We start from the raw sequence: 23,851 nt of genomic DNA on the forward strand, positions 1-23,851 counted from the left end.
AACACATCCTTAACTGAAGTCTCCTCAACTAAGTTATCTGCAATAGAGACAATGTTAACTGAAAGAGGCCTTAACAACATGGAAAAAACCTACCAATATTCATGTGCAGAAATGTCACCTTCAAAAACGTATAACTGAAAAATACTGGTCCAATCTGTTTCATTTTTGAACCATTTTTCCTTCCACAATGAAGTCCACAAAAAAGGACCAGTATGAAGTTTCTAGCTTTGGCCATTTTTCAGTTACATAAATACACAAAAACAGCCACGCTGAGTCAGACCAATGGTCCATCTAGCTCAGCATTCTGTCTACTGATAGTAGCCAATGCCAGGTGTTTCAGAGGGAATGAACAGAACAGGCAATCATCAAGTGATCCATCCCTAGTTGTCCATTCCCAGCTTCTGGAAGTACAAATATTTTAATATGAATATATAGGGAAAAGTGTCTCCTTGTGGACTTTATAATTAAATCAGAAGGGTTGTAAAAGAGTCCCAGTCCCCACCATACTGTCCAGGCATGATCTTCATGTGTGTTCTAGGTGGGGGAAGATGGGGGGAAAAGCCCTGGGCTCTCTTTCCAGGATTCCAGAGATTGTCTATTCCTTGCTGTTCTGATCAACATCCCCTTCCCCCACCTCTCTCACAGATTGAGATGGGGTAGGTGGTGGTGAGGAATTTGCCTGTGAAAGTTACAAGTTACTGAAAAGCAGTAGGTTAGAAGGAAATTGGAACTTGCTTGAAACAACCTTACCTAGAGATCAATTTTGCTACCAGCCACTGCTGTGTACATATGTATGTCACACACTCACATACACAATATAAATACATATGATTGAAGTCAGTGGTAAAGCTCTCATTGACTTCAACTGGAGCACAATTATCCCAGTGCTGAATGCTTTTCAAAATCCCACCCTACATTCAAAAAACAATGCAGAATACCTGAAAACCCTTAACTATACATTACTTGATGTTATGCAAATATAAAATTCTTTAAAATTGTATTCAAAGACATTTGTACCTAAGGACGCAGAACACCATATTGCTGTAACATTTGGGTATATTTTGTAGAGAACAATTCAAAATGAATTGGTTTATACTGGGTCAATATGAATTTGAATGTCAGTTACATGTAACATTCTTTAGGTGTCAACTAATCAAACTCTAAAACTGTCTTTTTAGTTTAGGTTTTGCTAATTTAAATTTCTATACTGTAACTGATATATGGGAAAAACTCCCTTTAACAATGCTGGGAATAACTTATAACATTTACAAGGAATGGGAGAATAAACTTCTCTGTATGGAGGAAAGCCAGGTATTGTAAAATATCTTTAACCAGATTCAGGTAGTGGAGGAAAGTGCCTTTCTTTATATATTATCCTTAATACAAATTGGCTAACTATTTGTTTAATAATTGGGTCAAAGACATTTCTCCAGACTTGATCATCATTAATCTCAAGGTAAACTCTCCTAACTGTAGGATTAAGTGTTTGTTTGAATGTTACCAAAGTAGCTTGTATGTTTCTCTGTAGCTCTTCAGAAGGGATCCTGCAGCTGGGAAGGATAGAACATCTGTTTTACTGGAATGAGGAAAATCACCAGGGATGATGGGCTGGAAGTGAAAAATTAAACAAGTTTAAAATTAACTCCAAGATCAACAATGTGTACAGATGCACAATGCACTGGCTTCAGCCCTCTAAAAACAACACAGCACTTTTGTAACTTTTTGGTGTTGTTATCTGAGGCCACCATTGACAGATAATTTCAACAATTACATAGAAGAAAAACATTAGGTCTTAGCTGCTTCTGTTTTTGGGGGGTCTCATTCACCCCAACAATGGGACATGTTACTGTTTTGGGAAACCAAAGAAACACTTTGGCTGGCATTTAGAAAGGAGCCAAAGGGAGGGAGTCGGATGCTCAAATCCCATGGAATTTAACAAGAGTTGGGTACACAACTCCCTTAGGTTCCTTTGCCTCTTCTCATAGAAATTGAGAATTTTACATTTGAAAAAGTTAGGCACAATTTTTTGGGATATTGCATTGTTCAAAGTTGGGCACAGTGGAGGAAATAGCAGTCTGAAATGACTAAAAGGCCTCAACTTTCTTTACAATATAAATTGAGTCAACAACTAACGCTCACATTCATTGATACTTCTTGGTGAAGTCACAATCCTAAATAGGTTGAGCTCCTGATCCTAAACATATAGGCTAAGATCCTCAGCTGGTGTCAACTCAGCCTAGCTTCTTTAAATTCAGTTCAATGGACATACCCTGAGTTACACCAGCTGAGGATCTGACATATCATTTTCATAGATTCAGATTCTAAGATGAGAAGGGGCCATTGTGATCATCTTATCTGATCTTCTCTATAACACAGACCATAGAACTTCCCCAAAATAACTCCTAGAGCATATCTTTTAGCAAAACATCCAATCTTGAATTAAAAATGGTCAGTGATGGAGAATCCACCATGACCCTCTGTAAATTGCTCCAATGAGTCTACCAAATGAGGTGACTTTCTGGTATCTTATCCAGTCCCTAGATCCTATGACTTCAGACACACAAGACACCTTTGGGTTTGAGAAATTTGAGATCATGAAGACCTGTTAGGTCATTTAATTCATACCCTTGACACTTCAGTATCATGTGCTACAACACATTTTCTGTTACTTTATTTACTGTTCAGCATCTCTAGGCATGGGACTTCCACTACTTCCCTTGGGAGACAATTCTACAGTCTGGAAGATTAATCCAGGTAGCTTTGTTTTTTAATCCTCTGAGGGTACCTGACTCAATTACACCTAGCTTTAACCCATCTGCAAGGTCTACCTACCACAAGATATGTCCTGCCATTTATCAAGCGTATGCCCAATCCTCAAGCCATGACTAGATCACCAAGTTAAAAGATGTACAGGAGAGATAAGGCAATGCTTTCTTCATACAACACATATTGAACTCACTGCTGCAAGATGTCATTGAGTCCAAGAGCTTAGTAGGACATTTACAGTCACATATCCACAATTACATTAGCTATGGTAAATTATTTATAAGTGATATAAACCTGCATTCTACGGGGCAGGGCAGGGCATAAACAAATCACTAATTTCCAGGGGTTAGGAAGAAACTTCCGTTCTGAGTAGGCTAGTTCATTGTCCACTGTAGCGCTTTTCAGCTTTCTCTGATGCCTGTTATGATGGCCACTCCTGGGGATAAGATATGGGACTAGTTGGACCATTGCCCTGATTCACTATCACAGTTCCTGTGCTGAAGGATAGAGCTACTTTATCCAATCTCACATAGGGCAAGATTGTGAATGGTGTGGGGCTTATCACAAGACCTGCTGCTAACTGCTTCTGATGGCTCATCACATGCTCTGGCTAAGGGATGACCCATCATGCTGAAGCAGGCTCTGGCTCAGGGGTAACTCAGGCTTTGAAGTATCACAGTTGTTAGTGGATGGCAGGTCGCAAGCTTCCAGTTGAGCGGGTGTAAAGGGGAGGAATCTGTGCTAATCTAATTGATGATGTGCACTGAGCAGCCCTGAAACTGCTCCCTCCTGAGACACAGGTCTCCTGGTGCTCTTCCAAAGGGTGATGTAACTCCCCCCTCCAACCCCCAGTTCCCTGTAGGGCTTTGTGCAAATTACCCAATCTAGTCACACAAAAAACATTGTGCCTGCATATATGTTATTTGATGTTTCACAGAAGAGATGTACTCCTCTCTTGAGTATAACGGGTAATACCAAAGGGGTGCAGGATTTTCTTTTTGGACTGGTAGATAGCAGAAGCTTGTATACTAAATAAGTTATCTGTCAGGAAGTGTAGGTGTGCTGCTCCTTCAGAGTCTCTGCAGGATGTTAATTCAGAAGTGGTGGGAACTCCTGGCTAGCGGCAGTGCACAGGGCTTCTGGGGACACACAGAATTCTTTTCAGTGAACTTCAAAGGGGGTTTGCAGTTAATAGAAAAAAAAGAATAGATTTTGCAGTTTCTTTCTGCCAGAAGCTCTAACTAGAGCCCCTGATGTTGTTCTTTTATAATCAAAGGTAGGTAAGTTTTTCTGCTTAATTTAGGTCAAAGCATTTCAAAGTTTGAGTATGTTCTGCTGTGAAGAGAGGACTGAACTGCTGTTTGTTTGTTTGTTTAATTGTGGATTTGGGGTTTTATTATACAGTAACATCACACATAAAACACATTTTCCCACAGATTTCATACTCTTTTCCTATATTTTCTGGCACTAACCTGGCAAGCAGTTCCACACTGCCACAAGGCAAATGTTTACTAACTATTTCTATCAAGAAAGAAATTAATGAGCTTTAGATACAACAAACAAAAACAAAAAACAACACAACATCCCTTCTCTCCCTCCCTCAAACCCCAAACAAGCTCTGGAGAAAATGTCTACTCTTCCCTCTCTATGTTCAGGGAAGAGATCTGAGGCTGTGGATAGAGGATTTGATGCAAAATCTGCATCTGAACTATGAAGTAGATATGCTCGCTTGAGGATTCACCCCCCCCCCCGAGGGAAATCAGCTTTGAAATTTGGTTGGGGTTAAAAAAAAACCCTACCAGTGTAGGCAGCCAAGGAGGGACTAGAATCAATCTTTCTTAAGAGCCCTGTTCTTCCTCCATTCCTAGGCAGCCCTCCCCACTTTGTGGGTTTCACAGACAGCCTATTACAAATCCTTGATTTGCACCAATGAGCTTCCCTCCAGACAGACTTTGTAGTGCCAGGGGCTCAACTACAAATCTCTTTAAACCTGGGCCACGCACTTGACCCTAATTCAGCAGCTTGATGGGGGTGCTCATTTTGTCCCTATGAAGAATAAAATATGGGCTTTTAAAAAAATTGAATTAAAAGATTTTTTTCCTAGGTTAAAACCTAACCCAACTATCCATTTTTAGCCATTATTGAAGACCTCATTGCTTGTTTAGAATGAAATAAAATGTTTTAACAACTCAGTCCTTGAAATGACCCCTTAGGCACCCTTAAACCATGTTTCTAGTCTCTTAGCTCTTTTAAGCAAATCCTTAATGCTTAAAGTCATTATTTAACTTCTTATTTGGGATCATAAATATCGTTCCCTGTTACATGATGAATCTGATGTGTAAAATCAACTATTCATTTTTAAATGGATGTTGAGAATAATTTAAATTCCCTTGCACTTAAAGGAGTTGGAGGGTTACAAAGGAGATAACTGGGGGTAAATACAGGACAAACATCTTTATTATCAGTATGTATTAAGTGTCATAAGCATAGTTCTGTGAACTTTAACAAGTGCGGTGCCTAGGGTGTGTAGGTGGTAGTAATACTTAAGGAAACAACCCAGAAATAAGACCAGCCTGTCACAGATTTGCCACTACAAACATCATCTGAGAAGAACCATGATCTGTTGGACAAAAGACAAGATAGTACCAGTCAACCAGACAATCCAAGCAATACTATGATGATGGAGAATCACAGCCGCAAGGAAATTCTTCATCTGAAATGGGGTATCTTCAGAATTAAAGTCAAGACAAGAATTTGTTATTGGAACATTAGATGACTTTGGAGCACAGGTAGACTGATCTAAGTTATTAGAGAAATGAAAATCTTTGGCCTAAGTATATTTGGACTGAGTGAGATGAGGTGCACTGGATGAGACAAATTATCACTGGAAGGTGTGACTGTCCTCTCTTACAGAAAAAAAGAAAAATAGAAAACAGTAGGTACTTTACCGAGAGCAAAGAAGCTACTAAAAGGGAAGGAAGGAATGAAGCAAAAAAAAAAACATAAAAACTATTGACTTGACAACAAACCAAAAAAAAAAAGTTGCAGTATGTTGTACACCAAATAATAATAAATAACATAAAAAACAACAACATTTCTATGATGAATGGTGGAATGTGTCATGCAGATCAATCAACAGGACATTGTTGTCCTTATGGAAGATCTAAATGCACAGACTGGTGATGATAATATATATAATACACATATTGGGCAAACAGCATGGAGGACACATGGAGAACATTCTGAAGAATCTGCCTGAGATTTGAACTATGCAATGCAATCTTTGCTTTGGGGGTACGCTATTTCCACATGAGGAGAAACATAAATTGACATTGAGGTCAAACGATGGCTTCGCCCAGGAACAGCTTGATCATGGTTCTATTAATAGGCACTGGAGAAGATCTCCTTTGAATACCAAAGTGCATACAAGTGCTGATGTCAAAAGTGACCACCGTCTTGTTATTGTGACAATCAAAATAAATTCCATAAAGTAACACTGATAATACCATGCGAGGCAGAGGGTATGTATGAGACTAGAAAGTTAGTAGATCCAGCAGTGAAGGCACATTTCAAGATGAAACTTAGCAATTGATTTGAAGAGCTAAAGACACTGATGGATGACATAGAAGAACAATGGCAGTTTTTCACAGTAGCAAGTGTAGATGCAGCCAGGTTTACAGTGGGGGTGAGAAAATCTAAGAAAGAAGAATGGCTCCAACCAGATACATAGAGGCTTGTTGAACAGAGGAAAGAATTAAAGAAGAGAATTTAACAAGAATAAGACATCAGTAAAAAAGCTATTCTGCAACAAGCATATGTGAACAAAGACAAGGAAATTAAAAGATCAGTCAAAAGAGAGAAGAAAAAAAATGGATGGAAAATAAAGCAAGAGATACTGAAGAGGCATATAGAAGAAAGGATTCTAAAAAGCTTTTTCTAATATCTAAACAACTGGCAGCATAATTCTTTAACCACAGAGATATTGTGAAGGCTGAAGGTGGTGCAGTTTTAACCACAGAGAAAGCAGAGAGAGCCCATTGGATGGAACATTTCCAGGCTGTGCTTATCTAGCCAGAACCACTAACACATTAAGAGATGTGACAAAATAGTAGTTTTACCTATCTTACAAGAAGTAATCACCTCTGAGGAAGTAACTAAGGATATAAGCTAACTGAAGGGTGGTAAAGCTCCATGGTTTGTTAAAGTAGATCGGGGTCGGCAACCTCCAGCATGCGGCTCGCCAGGGTAAGCACCCTGGCGGGCCAGGCCAGTTTGTTTACCTGCCGCATCAGCAGGTTTAGCCAATCACGGCTCCCACTGGCCGTGGTTTGCTGCTCCAGGCCAATGGGGGCTGCGGGAAGCAGAGTGGGACGAGGGATGTGCTGGCCACCGCTTCCCGCAGAATATTACAATGGAATCAAACATTTTCTTCTGGACTGATAGCAGTGGGAAAAATGGGTTGCCTGTGCCACTAGACACAGAAGAGTCTAATCCTAAAAAAAAGCAAAATAATATTTTACAATAATATTTACTATTTGTATAGAACTTTTTATCTGAGCTTCTCAAAGCGCTTTACAAAGTAGGGTGGAGGGGAATTACTTATTGTGTAATTCTTCTTCTCTGAAGAGATCTTTCTGAGACTACTTTCACCCTGAGTCTTGTACTTGTTAGCGCAAAACAGGCAGAGCTTCCCTAGCAGTTATGTCTTTGGTCCTTAATTGTCAGGGTGTAAACCAACCAATCCCCCACTTCCCCCGAGCCCATGGTGGTCATCCCGGGACATCCTGAAAGAAACAGAACTCTAGGAAGTGAAGAAAGCTTGAAATCCTTTATTTTGGAAACATGTTTCTGCAGGATTGAGAGAGTAAAATGGGATGCCTCCCTTAAGAGCAGAATCTTGCAAGAGTACTTTGTCAAGGCCAAGGTACAATGGCCATATGGCTGCTTCACATATGGCTACATAGGAACCACCCTTTAGGCAGGCATCCCACAGTACATACTTCCCCTCAGGATTCCTGGCTCTATCTTCCTGTCCTGAACCTGAAAAAAGGGGAATACCAGAGGTTACACTGCAAAGCTACCTAGATTGGAGACTTCATGAGTGACTTATCAGAGGACAGCTGGCTTTCTTTTGGCACAATACTTTATGAGATGAACTGGAGCTCAGCACTGACTTCAGCTGTTGATACCTAAAGGGTCTTGTGAGATTCAACAAGTGGAGAAATCTTCAGCACAAGACTGTTCACTGGTAAAACTACTCACTGGGCCTACACAGTCCCTGAGCTCATTGGGTGAAGCAGATCCAGGATTTATGCTTTAAAAATTTCTTCACCAAAGCATCATGGATCCATGTTATGCCATATTCATGGTTGCCCCCAAGGAGAGTTTATGCTTGAGATAACATTTGCAAACAGCTCTGATGCCCTCTCACAGTTTGTCTGACTCGAAGGCAAAAGATGGAATGAATGAGGCACTGGTGCACTGAGCTAAAGGCATCAAAGTATTTAACTTTAGAAATAAAAACTAATCCAGAGGAGATATAATGGGGCTAGAAATCAAAAACAGGATTCATATCAGAAATAAACCCACCAGCACAAATTAATCCAACAAGTCATTTTGGAGAGATTATATTTCTGGATTAGAACACAGAAAAAAATTACATTTTGGACGAGTCTCTCATGGGTTTTTCAAATGAGGCCATTTCTTGTGCAATAGGAAGCCCTTTACTTTGTGTCCTTGGATCTCAAACTACTTGTCAGTTTCTCAAAAGAAGAAATCACATACATTTAAATTACCCACCTGTACAAATTACAGCAAGGTGTGCTGATACATGCTGTGGATCTGAACTCAAGTTGGCAGGAAAATAAATCTCCCTTCAACAGGCATCTCCCAGTGATTTCAGTGGGAATCATATGTGCGCACCCAATGGCAAAATCCGGCCCTTAATCATCACAACTTGGATTGGAAGGGTGTAAAATGATCTTCAGTATTCAATCTGAAAAATAAGTAATTTTAAGTGATGAAAAAATAAGTGGCTTTATGGGGACCCTGTCTGATTGTATACTGGTGACTCTGTTTTGGATTTATTATTTTCAGAGAAGACTTTGGCCGTGTTAATAGATAAGAGACTTGGTTTGAGCCTACTATGCACACAGAATATAAAATAAATGGCCAGCTCACTCAGTGAATTTTTATCATCCACAACAGTAAAATATAATCTGATCCACAACAGGAATGATGGTTCTACCTGAATCACTGGTGTTGTAGCTGTGTCATGCTATGATTTTATGTAGATACTTCAGCTAGGTGATTCATTTGTACTTTCATTATTTTGTATTCAACAGGAGTAATATTGCAAAAAGATTCATACAGCACAAAGTTTTTTGTTTTAAAATCCACCTAAGCATTCCAGCAGCCTTCCACCTAATCCACCCATGAGCTCTATGCTGAGCCTTAAAAAGGCATGCCTGTCTTGTTCACAACTGACCCTGGCAGAGTATGATATTAATAGGTTATTGACTTGCTAGGTTTTAAACAACCAGGGGGGAACATCACTTGCAGTAGTTGCAATGCACTGGAGGTTTATTTCATTGATTCGTCTATTTAACCCATCATCTCCAGGAATTTAAACAATGATATATCCCTGACAAACCTAATATTTCATTTTTTTATCTGGGGACCATGAAAAAAAAATTAAAGGAAAGAAAGAGACATCTGGACAGACGTGCAACAGAAAATGATAAAAAATGAGAGGGAAAACTCTAGACAAATAATGGCTCAAATTTTGGACTATGCTATCAATAATATATAAAATAGAATTTTCCATGAGGGAGATGGGAAAGTGGACACAATATTTCTCAACACTGAAAACCTGATAGTTGACTTTTTTGTTACCTGCTGTCAGTGAACTTGATGGTATAAAAACATATAGGAACAAATCTTACCCAAAAAATCTAAGGGCTTAACCCCCAAAGGGCTGAGCACTAGCTACACCCACTGAAGTCAAAGGATTTAACAGGCAGCACCGAGTCCTAAATTAGCACTAAAGACAAATATAATAATAATTATAGTGGTCGTTTAGCCTGAGCAAAGCAATGAAAGTCCAGAAAACAACTCCTTTGAGCTAAAACCACATATTTACTTCAAGGGTAATTTTGACCCTTGTTATTTTCCCTGGGCATTCATATGAATGGGGTTTCCCCTCCCCTGCAAAAAGTATTTGAACAGTGACTATTTTGTATAGAACTGGTATGTGCCAGAAGCGTACATGTGGCCAGTGTGGAATCTTTTTGATTTCTCTCCACCTGTTAATAAGCATTCCAGTCATCCAGACAGGGGGCAGGAAACCTTAGGCCCCAATCCTACAAGTAGGCACGCTGCATCTACATGGAAACCCATTGAAATGAATGATACTCCATGTGGGCACAGGCACCCACTGGCACTGCTTCACTTACAGAATAAAGGCTTTAGGTACTTCAGTGATGGGTGCTATAGAAAATCCCAAAATGGATACTGTGGACTGGTGGACTCTCACCAGCAGACAATCAATCAGTAACATGACCTGGCCCTCTGGCTAAGCCACAAATCTCACAGCCCCAAATGTCAGCAAGCCATTGCCTGGTGGGCCAGGATAACCTGACTATTACAGAAAGGGTAGGGGCATGAAAAAAGGAAGAGAGAGAAAATGTAGTATTACTTATAAAAGGGGATGCATCGCTATTTAGTTAATCACCATCTACACCTATAAGAACAGCCATACTGGGTCAGACCAAAGGTCCGTCTAGCCCAGTATCCTGTCTTCCAATAGTAGCTAGTGCTAGATGCTTCAGACATAGTGAACAGAACAGGACAATTTATCCAATGATCCACCCAGTCCCAGCTTCTATCAGTTAGAGGTTTAGTGGCACCCAGAGATCCCTGACTGCTCCTTGAACACTTTGATCATCCAGTAGCCCCACAGATTCTTTGGCAGGCTTCCTGCTTCTGATGTGCTTAAAAAATTGCCATTAGTTTTTGTGTCTTTTTTGCTAGTTGCTCTTCCAATTCTTTTTATGCCTGCCTAATTTTAATACACCTAAAGCCTTTTGTCCCATTTCCCTATAAATTCTCCTACCTCTTAGTCAAGCCCATAGTTTCCTAGGGAGGAAGGCCTGAGCTGGTGCCAAACTCAGTACCTTCTCCCACTTCCAAGGTGATTGCCTCTCTTCCTGCCTATTTCTGGAGCTGTTTTTCTCCTTGGCCCTCCTGCAGACTGTCAGTCAGCTCAGGTGTTGTTTCTGCTCCTCCTTCCCCATTTTGGAATAAGCTGCATCTGGCTTACATAGACCCCAGAACCCTCCCACTGCCAGCAACTTCGGAGAGGACTGGTTATTTTGAGTCAGCTGCTTGTGCTCTCCCTCTGTAGTCCCCAATCCATGGGAGAGTTCACACTATCACAGATACATAGAAACAATATAATGAGACTTAAGGCCTAGATCCTCAAAGATACTTAACTCATTGAAATCCATGGGAGTTAGATGCCTAAATACTTTTGAGGATGTGGGACTATGGCCAGTTGTACACCTTGGATAATGAATAGGAAACAGAGTGAATTGTTAGAATAACCCATAGGCTGAAATAAGTTTACATAAGGTATTTAAAAAAAATTGTCATGATTTTGAATCAAAGTCTGTTTGCAATAGGACTGGCCAGAAAATAGAAAATACTTTGTGACTATTTTCCATTAAGTTGAAATTTCTGAATTTTTTTGGCCAGCTCTAGCTCTCAGATAATTCATATATAGAATCATAGACTTTAAAGTCAGAAGGGACCATTATGATCATCTAGTCTGACCTCCTGCACAAGGCAGGCCACAGAATCTCACCCACCCACTCCTGTATCAGACCTATGTCTGAGCCACTGAAGTCCTCAGATCACGGTTTAAAGGCTTCAAGGTAAAGAGAATCTTCCAGCAAATGACCATGCCCCATGCTGCAGAGGAAGGCAAACCCTGTCCCCCACCCCCACCCCCACCCCCTGGGCTTCTGCCAATCTGCCCTGGAGGAAAATTCCTTCCCGACCCCAAATATGATGAATAGCTAAACCCTGAGCATGTGGGCAAGACTCGCCAGCCAGCACCCAGGAAAGAATTCTTTGTAGTAACTCAGATTCCACCCCATCTAACATCCCATCACAAGCCATTGGACATATTTACTGCTAGTAATCAAAGACGAATTAATTGCCAAAATTAGGATATCCCATTATACCATCCCCTCCATAAACTTATCAAGATTAGGCTTGAAGCCAGATATGCCTTTTGCCCCCACTATTCCCCTTGGAAGGCTTCACTCCTCCTTAGAAACCTTTATCTAATTTCAAGTCTAAACTTCCTGATAGCCAGTTTATATTCATTTGTTCTTGTGTCCACATTGGTACTGAGCTTAAATAATTCCTCTCCCTCCTTGGTATTTATTCCTCTGATATATTTATAGAGAGCAATCATATCTCCTGTCAGCCTTCTTTTGGTTAGGCTAAACAAGCCAAGCTCTTTGAGTCTCCTTTCATATGACAGGTTTTCCATTCCTCAGATCATCCTAGTAGCCTTTCTCTGTACCTGTTCCAGTTTGAATTCATCCTTCTTAAACATGGGAGACCAGAACTGCACACAGTATTCCAGATGAGGTCTCACCAGTGCCTTGTATAATGGTACTAACACCTCCTTATCTCTACTGGAAATACCTCGCCTAATGCATCCCAAGACCACATTAGCTTTTTTCATGGCCATATCACATTGGCGGCTCATAGTCATCCTGTGATCAACCAATACTCCGAGGTCCTTCTCCTCCTCTGTTACTTCCAATTGATGCTTCCCCAGCTTATAACAAAAAGTCTTGTTATTAATCCCTAAATGCAATTAACTTGCACTTTTCACTATTAAATTTCATCCTATCACTATTACTCCAGTTTACAAGGTCATCCAGATCTTCCTGTATGATATCCCAGTCCTTCTCTGTATTGGCAATACCTCCCAGCTTTGTGTCATCTGCAAACTTTATTAGCACATTCCCACTTTTTGTGCCAAGGTCAGTAATAAAAAGTTTAAATAAGATTGGTCCCAAAACCAATCCCCGAGGAACTCCACTAGTAACCTCCCTCCAGCCTGACAATTCACCTTTCAGTACGACCTTTTGTAGTCTCTCCTTTAACCAGTTCCTTATCCACCTTTCAATTTTCATATTGATCCCCATCTTTTCCAATTTAGCTAATAATTCCCCATGTGGAACTGTATCAAATGCCTTACTGAAATCGAGGTAAATTAGATCCACTGCATTTCCTTTGTCTAAAAAATCTGTTACCTTCTCAAAGAAGGAGATCAGGTTGGTTTGGCACAATTTACCTTTTGTAAAACCATGTTGTATTTTGTCCCAATTACCATTGACATCAATGTCCTTGACTACTTTTTCCTTCAATTTTTTCCCCCAAGACCTTGCATACTACAGATGTCAAACTGACAGGCCTGTAGTTACCCGGATCACTTTTTTCCCCCCTTTCTTAAAGATAGGAACTATGTTAGCAATTCTCCAGTCATACGGTACAACCCCTGAGTTTACAAATTCATTAAAATTCTTGCTAATGGGCTTGCAATTTCATGTGCCAGTTCCTTTAATATTCTTGGATGAAGATTATCTGGGCCCCCTGATTTTGTCCCATTAAGCTGTTCGAGTTTGGCTTCTACCTTGGATGTGGTAATATCTACCTCCATATCCTCATTCCTATTTGTCATCCTACCGTTATCCCTAAACTCCTCATTAGCCTCATTAAAGACCGAGGCAAAGTATTTGTTTAGATATTGGGCCATTCCTAGATTATCCTTAATCTCCACTCCATCCTCAGTGTTTAATGGTCCCACTTCTTCTTTCTTTGTTTTACTCTTATTTATATGGCTATAGAACCTTTTACTATTGGTTTTAATTCCCTTTGCAAGGTCCAACTCTACATGGGTTTTGGCCTTTCTAACTTTATCCCTACATGTTCTGACCTCAATAAGATAGCTTTCCTTGCTGATCACTCCCATCTTCAATTCCTTGTAGACTTTCTGCTTTTTCTTAATCACCTCTCTGAGATGTTTGATCATCCAGCTTCGTCTACAACTCCTGCCTATGAATTTTTTCCCCTTTCTTTGGATACACGCTTCTGATAGTTTCTGCAACTTTGACTTGATGTAATTCCAGGCTTCCTCCACCTTTAGATCCCCAAGTTCTTCAGTTCAATCCACTTCCCTAACTAATTTCCTTAATTCTTTAAAGTTAGCCTTTTGGAAATAAAAAACCCTAGTCACAGATCTATTTTTGTTTATCCTTCCATTTAGTTTAAACTGAATTAGCTCATGATCGCTCGAACCAACATCGCCCTACAACCATTTCTTCTATGAGGTCCTCACTACTCATCAAAACCAAATCTAAAATGGCATCCCCTCTTGTGGTTCAGCAACTACTTGGTCGAGGAATCCATGAGCTATCACATCTAGGAAAATCTGAGCCCTATTATTATTACTAGCACTTGTCCTCCAGTCTATATCTGGGAAGGTAAAGTCTTCCATGATCACACAATTCCCATTAGTATTTACTTCATTAAAAACATTAAAGAGGTCTCTATCCATATCCAAATCAGATCCCAGCGGTCTATAGCACACCCCAAGCACTATCTCAGGGGAGACTCTAGTAGCTTTCTTCCCCAATGTGATTTTTGCCCAGACAGACTCTGTCTTATCCATTCCATCCTTTCTTATTTCTTTACAGTTAACCTCATCACTGATATACAATGCTACTCCACCACCTTTGCCTTTATTTCTGTCTTTCCTAAACAGCACATTCCCTTCAATACCTGTACTCCAGTCATGACTACTATTCCACCATGTTTCTGTTATTCCTATAATATCCGGTTTCACTTTCTGCACCAGTAGCTCTAGTTCCTCCATTTTGTTACCTAGGCTCCTCAAATTGGTGTACAAACATCTTAATTCTTGTTGTTTGGCTTCACTGACATTCTTTACCCGATTAGGCTCAGACATTCTAATGCCAGTATCACCTATTAGAATTGTATCTACAGTACCCTTCCTCTGTATGTCCATTCTCCTACCCACGACAGTATCCTTTCTTGCTTTGTTTTCTTCCCTCTCAATGTTAAAATCCGGCGTGGAGATTACCTAGACATCTCCCCGCAATTCCTAGTTTAAAGCTCTCTTAATCAGTTGTGCCAGCCTACATCCTAGAAGTCTATTTCCCTCCCTACTCAGGTGAAGTCCATCCCGAGAGAACAGTCCTCTGTCCATGAATGCTTCCGAGTGGCCATATATCCCAAAGCTCTCCTTGTAGCACCACTGCCTGAGCCATCTGTTGATCACCATAATCTTGTCACACCTTTGTTGCTCTTCTCTAGGAATAGGCAGAATCCCACTGAAGATCACCTGAGCCTCAATTTCCTTAAGTGTCTTCCCCAGCCTGGTATAGTCTCCCTTGGTACATTCCAGCGAGAATCTAGCCGTATCATTCATTCCCACATGAAGGACAATCAGAGATTCTTTCCCGCTCCCGTTAGGATCCTCTTCAGCCTCAGGTCCACATCCTGTATCTTAGCACCTGGCAGACAGCACACCCTTCTGTTCTCTGGATCAGCTCTGATTACAGGCCTGCATCAACAATTAATAAGTGGATTAGATTCAACAAATGAGCTATTTACTCAAATGAGCTGGATGAACTAGTCATAGTAAGGAGCAATCTTGCACCGTCACGGGGATGGACTGGAGTCACACAGAGGTCTTCTCCATCTTAACTGCTATGGTTCTATGATATGTTGCAGCCTTGGGTGCAGATCCTCAGTTGGTATAGATCGCCATAGCTCCACTGACTTCAGATGATTTTTGACAGATCACATCCAGTAAGAATCTGTACTTTGGTTTCCAAACAAGGCTTCTGGGAGCTCATGTGGTACTGAAATGCAGGTTTTTAAAGATTTAAGCTGAGTAAATGTTAAATGTTAAGCCTTTGGTGCTGTGAGTTGAGATGCATGGTTCATTAGCATTAAGGGTCAAACAGTGCTGGTATCTGACATTAAACTTAAGAACACTGGAATAAAATTTGCAACAGTCCTTTGAGTTTATCATATTACTTTTGCAGGGTACAAATAGCCATGTAATTATAATGTATCTATTACACGGTTATTTGTGCCCTGCAGTTGAGATAGTAATTGGATATTATCATTTAACATCAAGTATAATTACCAAGAAGCTTGTGCTTTCCATGTCTGGGTTTACATTTTAATTTGCAGGGCACACACAACTATGTCATTACTCTATATTTAGTCTGCATCTATGTTATTACTAAGTAATTACATGGTTATTTATACTTTGTAGGTTTCATTGAAATGATACATTAATTGCCACAAAACGGGAGAGCTCCCTCATCTAAAACATTTGTGGTAGATAGCTGAGACACCATTCTATATAGCTTTACAAGGGTATTGGCCACTGTCAGAGACAGGATACTGGGCTAGATGGACCCAGTATGGCTGGTCTTGTGCTGCATGCCTTGCCACACTAACAATGAATTGTAAATAACAGGTTAGAAAAATATTTTGCAATCCACTGAATTGGGAGATAATTTGTATTCTGTAATAGACAGTCCAGACCTACTGATAATTTGCTCTTTGCATGTTTCTGAAAAGTAAGACCATTTTGGCAGATGAAGGTAAGTTGCTATGGTTGGACAGTTTAACTGAACAGAAATAACGACTGATCCACTAAAAGCAGAATGTTCATCTACCCTAATTCTTTGGTTCACGTTATAGCTGACAAACAATCCAGGCCAAATTCACTCAACTGAAGTCAATGGAGATCTGTATGTTAAATGGTATCCAAATGCACTAGCAAATTGGTGTCTCTTTAAATTACAACCTGACAGCTAAAGTTCCCAGACTATGTTTTCGTTCTTCATATATTCATAATGCATATTTATCTAATGCATATTTTATTAACATATATATGCACATTTGTCACATTCTGTTCTGAAAACAGTGTAGCTTCTCATATTTGTTAAGCAATTTTTTTTGAAACAGCAAAAACAAGAACAAAAAATTGAACTTATTAGGTACAGTAAGAACATAAGAACGGCCATACCGGGTCAGACCAAAGGTCCATCTAGCCCAGTATCTGTCTACCGACAGTGGCCAATGCCAGGTGCCCCAGAGGGAGTGAACCTAACAGGCAATGATCAAGTGATCTCTCTCCTGCCATCCATCTCCATCCTCTGACGAACAGAGGCTAGGGACACCATTCCTTACCCAGTACTTTAAGTTCTTTAATAATTCTTGCCTTGAAATATATGACTATGGTAAACATGAAACAAAAGATATATTCAGAAATGAGGATTTCACAAGAAATACTGGAAGTTTTAATTAGTGGGGCTTTTAAACTGAAGTGTCTGAAATAATAAAGTTCTGCTAAATGATAAAGTGCCATATATACTCAATCATAAGCCTGTTCGTTTATAAGCCGACCGCCCCCCTCCCGCCAAGATGGTTAAGTAAAAATGGAATTTTTTTATGGCCCGTTCATAAGATGACCCTATAATTCAGGGGTCAGCAAACTTTGGCTCCCAGGCCATCAGGATAAGCTGCTGGCAGGCTGAGATGGTTTGTTTACCTTGAGTGTCCGCAGGCCCGGAGGTAAACCTAAGAAAACAAAGTGTCCCGGTGCACCAGCTGCTTACCCTGATGGGCCAGGACAGCAACTGATGGGGACATTTTGGGGGGGGGGCGAACCTGGGGGTCCGGGAGTAACCCCATGACCACCCCCACATGACCCCACCCCTATTCCAGGGCCCCCACACTCTCCCCATCCCATTCCTTCCCACCTTATCTGGGGAGGGCCAGGAGAGGATGTCTCTGGCCTGGCTGGAGCTGCTCCGGCAGGCTGGGCAGCGCGGCCACAGCCTGCTCCAGCGGGCCAGACCAGGCAGTGCGGCTGCAGCATGTTCCAGAGGTATGTTTCCTAGAGCTTAAAAAAACCCAAACATATTGTATATATACCATGGGTGAAGTCTTTACTTCACTGAAGTCCATGAGAGTTTTGCCACTGACTTCAATGAAGTCAGGATTTCACCACCTAAGAGCATAATAGGTGCCACAGAAATATATTTCTATTCTACTATGAAAATTATGACAATTATATAGAATCATAGACATGTAGGGCTGGAAAGGATTGTCTAGTCCTGTGCTCCATACTGATGCAGAACCAAAGAAACCTAGACCATTTCTGACAGGTGTTTGTCTAACCTGTTCTTAAAACCTCCAATTATGGGGATTCTACAGCCTCCCTTGGAAGCCTGTTCCAGTGCTTAACTACCTGTGATGTCCTTTGCTGGGTGTAACTCATTTTGTGCCTGAGCCTTTCTGATTTTGTCGCTGCATACTTGTGCTATTCTTTTGTACTCATTCTTAGCAATTTGTCCATGTTTTCACTTTTTGTCAGATTCTTTTTGATTTTCAGGTCATTTAAACAACTGCTGATTGAGTTGTATTGGCATCTCACTATTCTTCCGATCTTTCCTTCACATGAGGGTATTTTGCTGTTGTGCCTTTATATAGTCTCTTTGAGAAATTGCCAGCTCTCGTGACCTCCTTTTCTCTTAGATTTTCTTCTCATGGGACCTTACCTACCAGTTCTCTGAGTTTGTTGAAGTCTGCTTTTTTTGAAGGGCAAGATATCTGTGAAAATATCTTGCCCGGGGAGTTTTTAAAGAATAAATGTCTTCCTTCACCAACACCGCAATGATTTCCTTAGCAAGGTCAACCTAAAGAGGGTCATCTATAGATAGCTACAGTATAATACAGATAGGATGTCAAAGTAGAGGTGAGAAAATAATTGATTTTTTTGGTTTATCGGCCTAACCAAAATGTATAAATAGTATGGACAAAATCATGACCCCATTAATCCAAAAATTTGGTAACAGTTTGATTTTTTTTTTAAGTTCAGGGACTGAACTGAAAAAGCAAAAAAAAAGTTCACTTAGTTTTGAATAGAAACTGATTTTTAAATTTTTCTCACCAAAATGAAAACTTGAAAAAAACAACCTCCACAAACCATTTTGTATTGAAAAACACACAAACCAACCAACCAAAAAAAATCCAACCAAAAAACCCCCCAAAAACAAAAACAAACAAAAAACCCCCACTACCACAAGAAAAAAACCTGAACTGAAACAATATTTTAAACGTTTTCAATTTAATTTAGATTGGAGGGGGGGGGGTAATCAGTTTTCCATTTTATTTTTTGGGCTTTTTCCATGGTTGTTTTTATTTTTTTTTATAAAAGGAAAGATAAATTTCAAAGTGTAACATTGTTTTGAAATGAAAAGTAAAAGTGTTTCATTTCAAAATGGTCAAAAGAAACTATTTCAACTTTTAAAAGAATCATTTTGGGGGCTGAAACTATTTGCTGAATTTGATATGAATTATCAAATAGTGACAAGTATCAGAGGGGTAGCCGTGTTAGTCTGGATCTGTAAAAGCAGCAAAGAGTCCTGTGGCACCTTATAGACTAACAGACGTTTTGGAGCAAGAGCTTTCGTGGGTGAATACCCACTTCGTAGGATGCATGTAGTGGAAATTTCCAGGGGCAGGTATATATATGTAAGCAAGGAGCAGGCTAGAGATAACGAGGTTAGTTCAATCAGGGAGGATGAGGCCCTCTTCTAGCAGTTGAGGTGTGAAAACCAAGGGAGGAGAAACTGCTTTTGTAGTTGGCAAGCCATTCACAGTCTTTGTTTAATCCTGAGCTGATGGTGTCAAATTTGCAGATGAACTGAAGCTCAGCAGTTTCTCTTTGAAGTCTGGTCCTGAAGTTTTTTTTGCTGCAGGATGGCTACCGTTAGATCTGCTATTGTGTGTCCAGGTAGATTGAAGTGTTCTCCTACAGGTTGTCTGTGGGCGAGGACTGGCCTGCCACCCAAGGCCTGTGAACAACCTGCCAACCTGAAGCGTATTCAGACAACCTGCCAACCTGAAGCATATTCTCACCAGTAACTGCACACCGCAACATAGTAACTCTAACTCAGGAACCAATCCATGCAACAAACCTCGATGCCAACTCTGCCCACATATCTACACCAGTGACGCCATCACAGGACCTAACCAGAGCAGCCACACCATCACCGGTTCATTCACCTGCACGTCCACCAATGTAATATATGCCATCATATGCCAGCAATGCCCCTCTGCTATGTACATCGGCCAAACTGGACAGTCCCTACGGAAAAGGATAAATGGACACAAATCAGATATTAGGAATGGCAATATACAAAAACCTGTAGGAGAACACTTCAACCTCCCTGGACACACAATAGCAGATTTAAAGGTAGCCATCCTGCAGCAAAAAAACTTCAGGACCAGACTTCAAAGAGAAACTGCTGAGCTTCAGTTCATCTGCAAATTTGACACCATCAGCTCAGGATTAAACAAAGACTGTGAATGGCTTGCCAATTACAGAACCAGTTTCTCCTCCCTTGGTTTTCACACCTCACCTGCTAGAACAGGGCCTCATCCTCCCTGACTGAACTAACTTTGTTATCTCTAGCCTGCTCCTTGCTTACATAAATACACCTGCCCCTGGAAATTTCCACTACATGCATCCGAAGAAGTGGGTATTCACCCATGAAAGCTCATGCTCCAAAACGTCTGTTAGTCTATAAGGTGCCACAGGACTCTTTGCTGCTTTTACAAATAGTGACAGTGCTCCCAAAATATATATTTTGGTAAATTTAGTATTTGATTATTTCCCCCCTCCCCGGTAGTGTAAAGTTTCAACTTTACTGAGGGTGCCAGTGCATCTAGGGCAGTTCATAGGCTTAAGAAAAGGTTCTGAGACCTTTAAAAAGTACAAATCCATATTTTAACAGAGAGATTGCCTTGCATATCCCTCCCATTCATAATCACCAGGTTGCCTCTATCTGTGATCACTTACTAACCGTGTTGAAATTACAGCAATTGCTGTAGTATTAGGAAAACATTTAGATATTTGTAACTTTTGTCTTCAGTTAGATTATTGGTTTAAAAAGTTAATTAGGCAGTCCAGTTTGGCCTTTCCCCGTCTCCTCTGTTGTATATCTCAATTTCCCCTACTTCCCGTAAATATCCCTTTCTCCCACTTGGTGCCTTTGCACATATTGCCCTACTTCTTTTCTTTCTTCCCTGCTCTCTGCTAGTGGCTGGTAATGCCATTAGTGTCCCAGGTTAACTGTGCAGTGTAGACACAGCCACAGAAGAAGAGGAGAGGGAGGACGAGGAGAGGAAACAGGAGCTACTCTTAGGGACCAGAGTGACTGGCACCCAGGTCTAAGCATTCCCATTGCAAAGCCCTACCTGCGTTACTAGCTCCTTACTGTTTCTGCACTAGCCTCAGTATGCCCAGGGGCCATTCCCTTGGTTCTTTGTATTGAGACATTCCCAGTCAATTCTGTCAATTGTGGGAGAACTCATCTGTCTTTTGGGGGGGGAATTATTGGACTATCAATACTTGTGATTGAACATATGTCCTCACTGCAAAGTTCCAGTCAGAGTTAAAGCTGAGATCGGGATCTAACCCACATCCCTAGCTGGGTAAGCTAGTCCAGTCTTAAAGCACCTCCAAACCCAGGTCAGAAGCTTTTGTATGTGGATGGGAGGGGTGTTAAGGCTTAAACCAACTTACTTGCCACGGTTAGATATACAGTGTAGACATGCCCTGTAAAATTGATTCCTAGTGGAGGTGGATAGGCTGATTACTCCTTGTTTCCAACTGCTTTTACAGGCAAGGAGGAGGACTCAGCACCACGGGTATGCTTTCACTGCAGAGTTAACCTGGGTTAGCCTAGCCGGTGGAGCATCCCCACCACAAATCCTTATCTGAGCCTGACTTGTGTGGCTGCATCCACAGTAGTGCTTGTGCACTGGGCTGCAGCGTGCATGGATTTAATTTTCTTTCTTCATTGAGTGCCCGCCACTTCTGGCTTCTCAGAGATATCATCACAGAACTGTTAATTTTGGGGACACAACCCCCATTTATGGAACTTGCTCATATCACGCCACAACATTACCTGAAGGCTTGTGTCAGCTTTTTGGCCAGCTGGCAGCATGCAGGGTGGAGGATTTCTTGGATGGCATCCCTTAATCAAATGCCATGGAATGCAGCAGAAATTAAGCAGGCCAATGGGAGGTTAAGCTGCTATATCAGGTAACTTCTAGTGCAGAAGGGAGGAGTTAGACAAGAAAATACAACCCAGGTGGAACTGTGGGAAAGGATTGAGGAATTAACAGCACCTGGGCTTGATTAGCTTGCCTTTTCACTGCAAAGCAGGTGGGTTGCTAGCCTGGCCTGAAGCATAACCCAAGCTTAAGCTTACACCTGTAAGCCTGGTTAGAATTTTTGTATGTGGACAGTAGGGATGATAGTGGCAACATTCAGGCTACAGCCTGAGCTAACTGCAGTGAAATATACCTCCTCTGACCGGCCAACTCTCAATAGATCACCACTGGTCTCTGAATCACTGATTAGTAAAATCTCTGGTCTAAAACATCTGACTATCTTTGTCAAAGTAAATGTAAATGATGTTCTTTTACCCTTCTCCATAACAGATCAGGGCTGAGCTGTCATTGTGGTTTGTTTTTTTAAAATTGAAAACAGAAACAGAGTATAAATTGAAAGGGAATTATTAAAATGAATGAACTAGTTTAATAATAGACAATACATGAGATGGGGCCAAAGGGGAGGAGAGTTCCCCTTTTAAAATGTTTACTAATGGAACTCTGAGCAGGAGTTATAAAAGCACCATGAATGCATTCTAGCATTTAGTATGATGACCAACCTTAATATTAGTCATAAGAACATAAGAAGAAAGGGGGTCAGACAGGTCCCAGGTCCCCAGTCCAGTATCAGTCCACCGACAGTGGCCACGATGACACAGTGCCCTGAGTGAGTGAACAGTGAAGGCAATGATCAAGTGATCTCTTCTCTCCATCTCCATCCATCTCCCTCTCTCTGAGGCACTAGAGACACCATTCACCATTACACAGCCATTTATGGAGCCATTTACCACCTATTTATCCCATCCATTTTTTAAGTCCATTTTTTATATCCCCCCCCACCACCTCCCCCACCTAAGGAGTTAGGAGTTCCACACTGTGACTGTGCGAAAGAAGAGAACTTTTTTTTTTTTTTTTTTTGCTGCTGCCTATTAATTTTTGGTGACCCTAGTTCTTGTATTATATGAAATAATAAAATAACTTTTCCTTATCCACTTTCTCAACATCACTCATGATTTTATATACCTCTATCATGTCCCCCCTTAGTCTTCTCTTTTCTAGAGTCAAGGCTCTTTTTCCAGCACTGATTGATATTTATGAATTTACTACTATCCTCAGTAACTGACTAGTAGGGCAGGGCATCTTGTGGAGACATCTTGCTGTTCTGAGTGACTGCATTAGCTTTCCTGTTGTTCAGTACTGCAAAGCTACAACTGCAAAAATATTGCAATGATCAGCTAATGTATAAGCCTCATCCACTGCATACAGATGTGTAAGACAAGAATCCACAGAGTTATCGTTTAAAAAAATACCAGATGTCATTGAAGAAAGGAAAATCATCAGGGTCACTAGTTCTCCTGCAATCAGTGACGACATAGGTAGATCAATAAACTGTAAGGTTCAGTATAACTCATTTTTGTTTTTGTAGTTGATTATACAGATTGTTTCATACACGTGCCCATTTCCGCAAACAAAAGGCTCAGTCATTCTGGACAAGGCTAGATCCAGTCTCTTCTCTGATGATAACAGAAGCAGTTAGTCTGTTTTTCTGTAGCTCCTTTTATTACTCAGGCACTGACATCATCTAGCTTCTTGATGCACAAACCTGTCATTTGAAGTACACTTCACCCTTATGAGAAGCATCTAGGTTTTAACACTCTCTCTGCCCCTCACTATAAGGTTTCTGTAACTTTTTTCTCCAGGTCTATTAAACCTCATGTGAATTGTGCAACTCCATCTGATGCTGGTGAGCACTTAATCTCAAAGAGTAGTC

At 40.8% G+C, this 23,851-nt stretch overlaps 1 long non-coding RNA gene across 2 annotated transcripts; it reads right to left on the bottom strand.

The window, feature by feature from the left end:
- Nucleotides 1–1,306: 1,306 nt before the first annotated feature.
- LOC120402414 lies at nucleotides 1,307–21,960 on the bottom strand. 2 transcript variants are annotated; one of them, XR_005597228.1, is made up of 3 exons: nucleotides 21,873–21,960; nucleotides 8,566–8,761; nucleotides 1,307–1,608 (listed from the first exon to the last, which is right to left on the bottom strand). It is a non-coding gene; the product is annotated as an uncharacterized LOC120402414 (long non-coding RNA). The 2 variants fall into 2 exon arrangements; XR_005597227.1 differs by lacking the exon at nucleotides 1,307–1,608 and adding an exon at nucleotides 7,685–7,806.
- Nucleotides 21,961–23,851: the final 1,891 nt, after the last annotated feature.

The sequence above is a fragment of the Mauremys reevesii genome, linkage group 3 (genome assembly GCF_016161935.1).
Source record: "Mauremys reevesii isolate NIE-2019 linkage group 3, ASM1616193v1, whole genome shotgun sequence".
In the NCBI taxonomy this organism is placed as follows: Eukaryota; Metazoa; Chordata; order Testudines; family Geoemydidae; genus Mauremys; species Mauremys reevesii.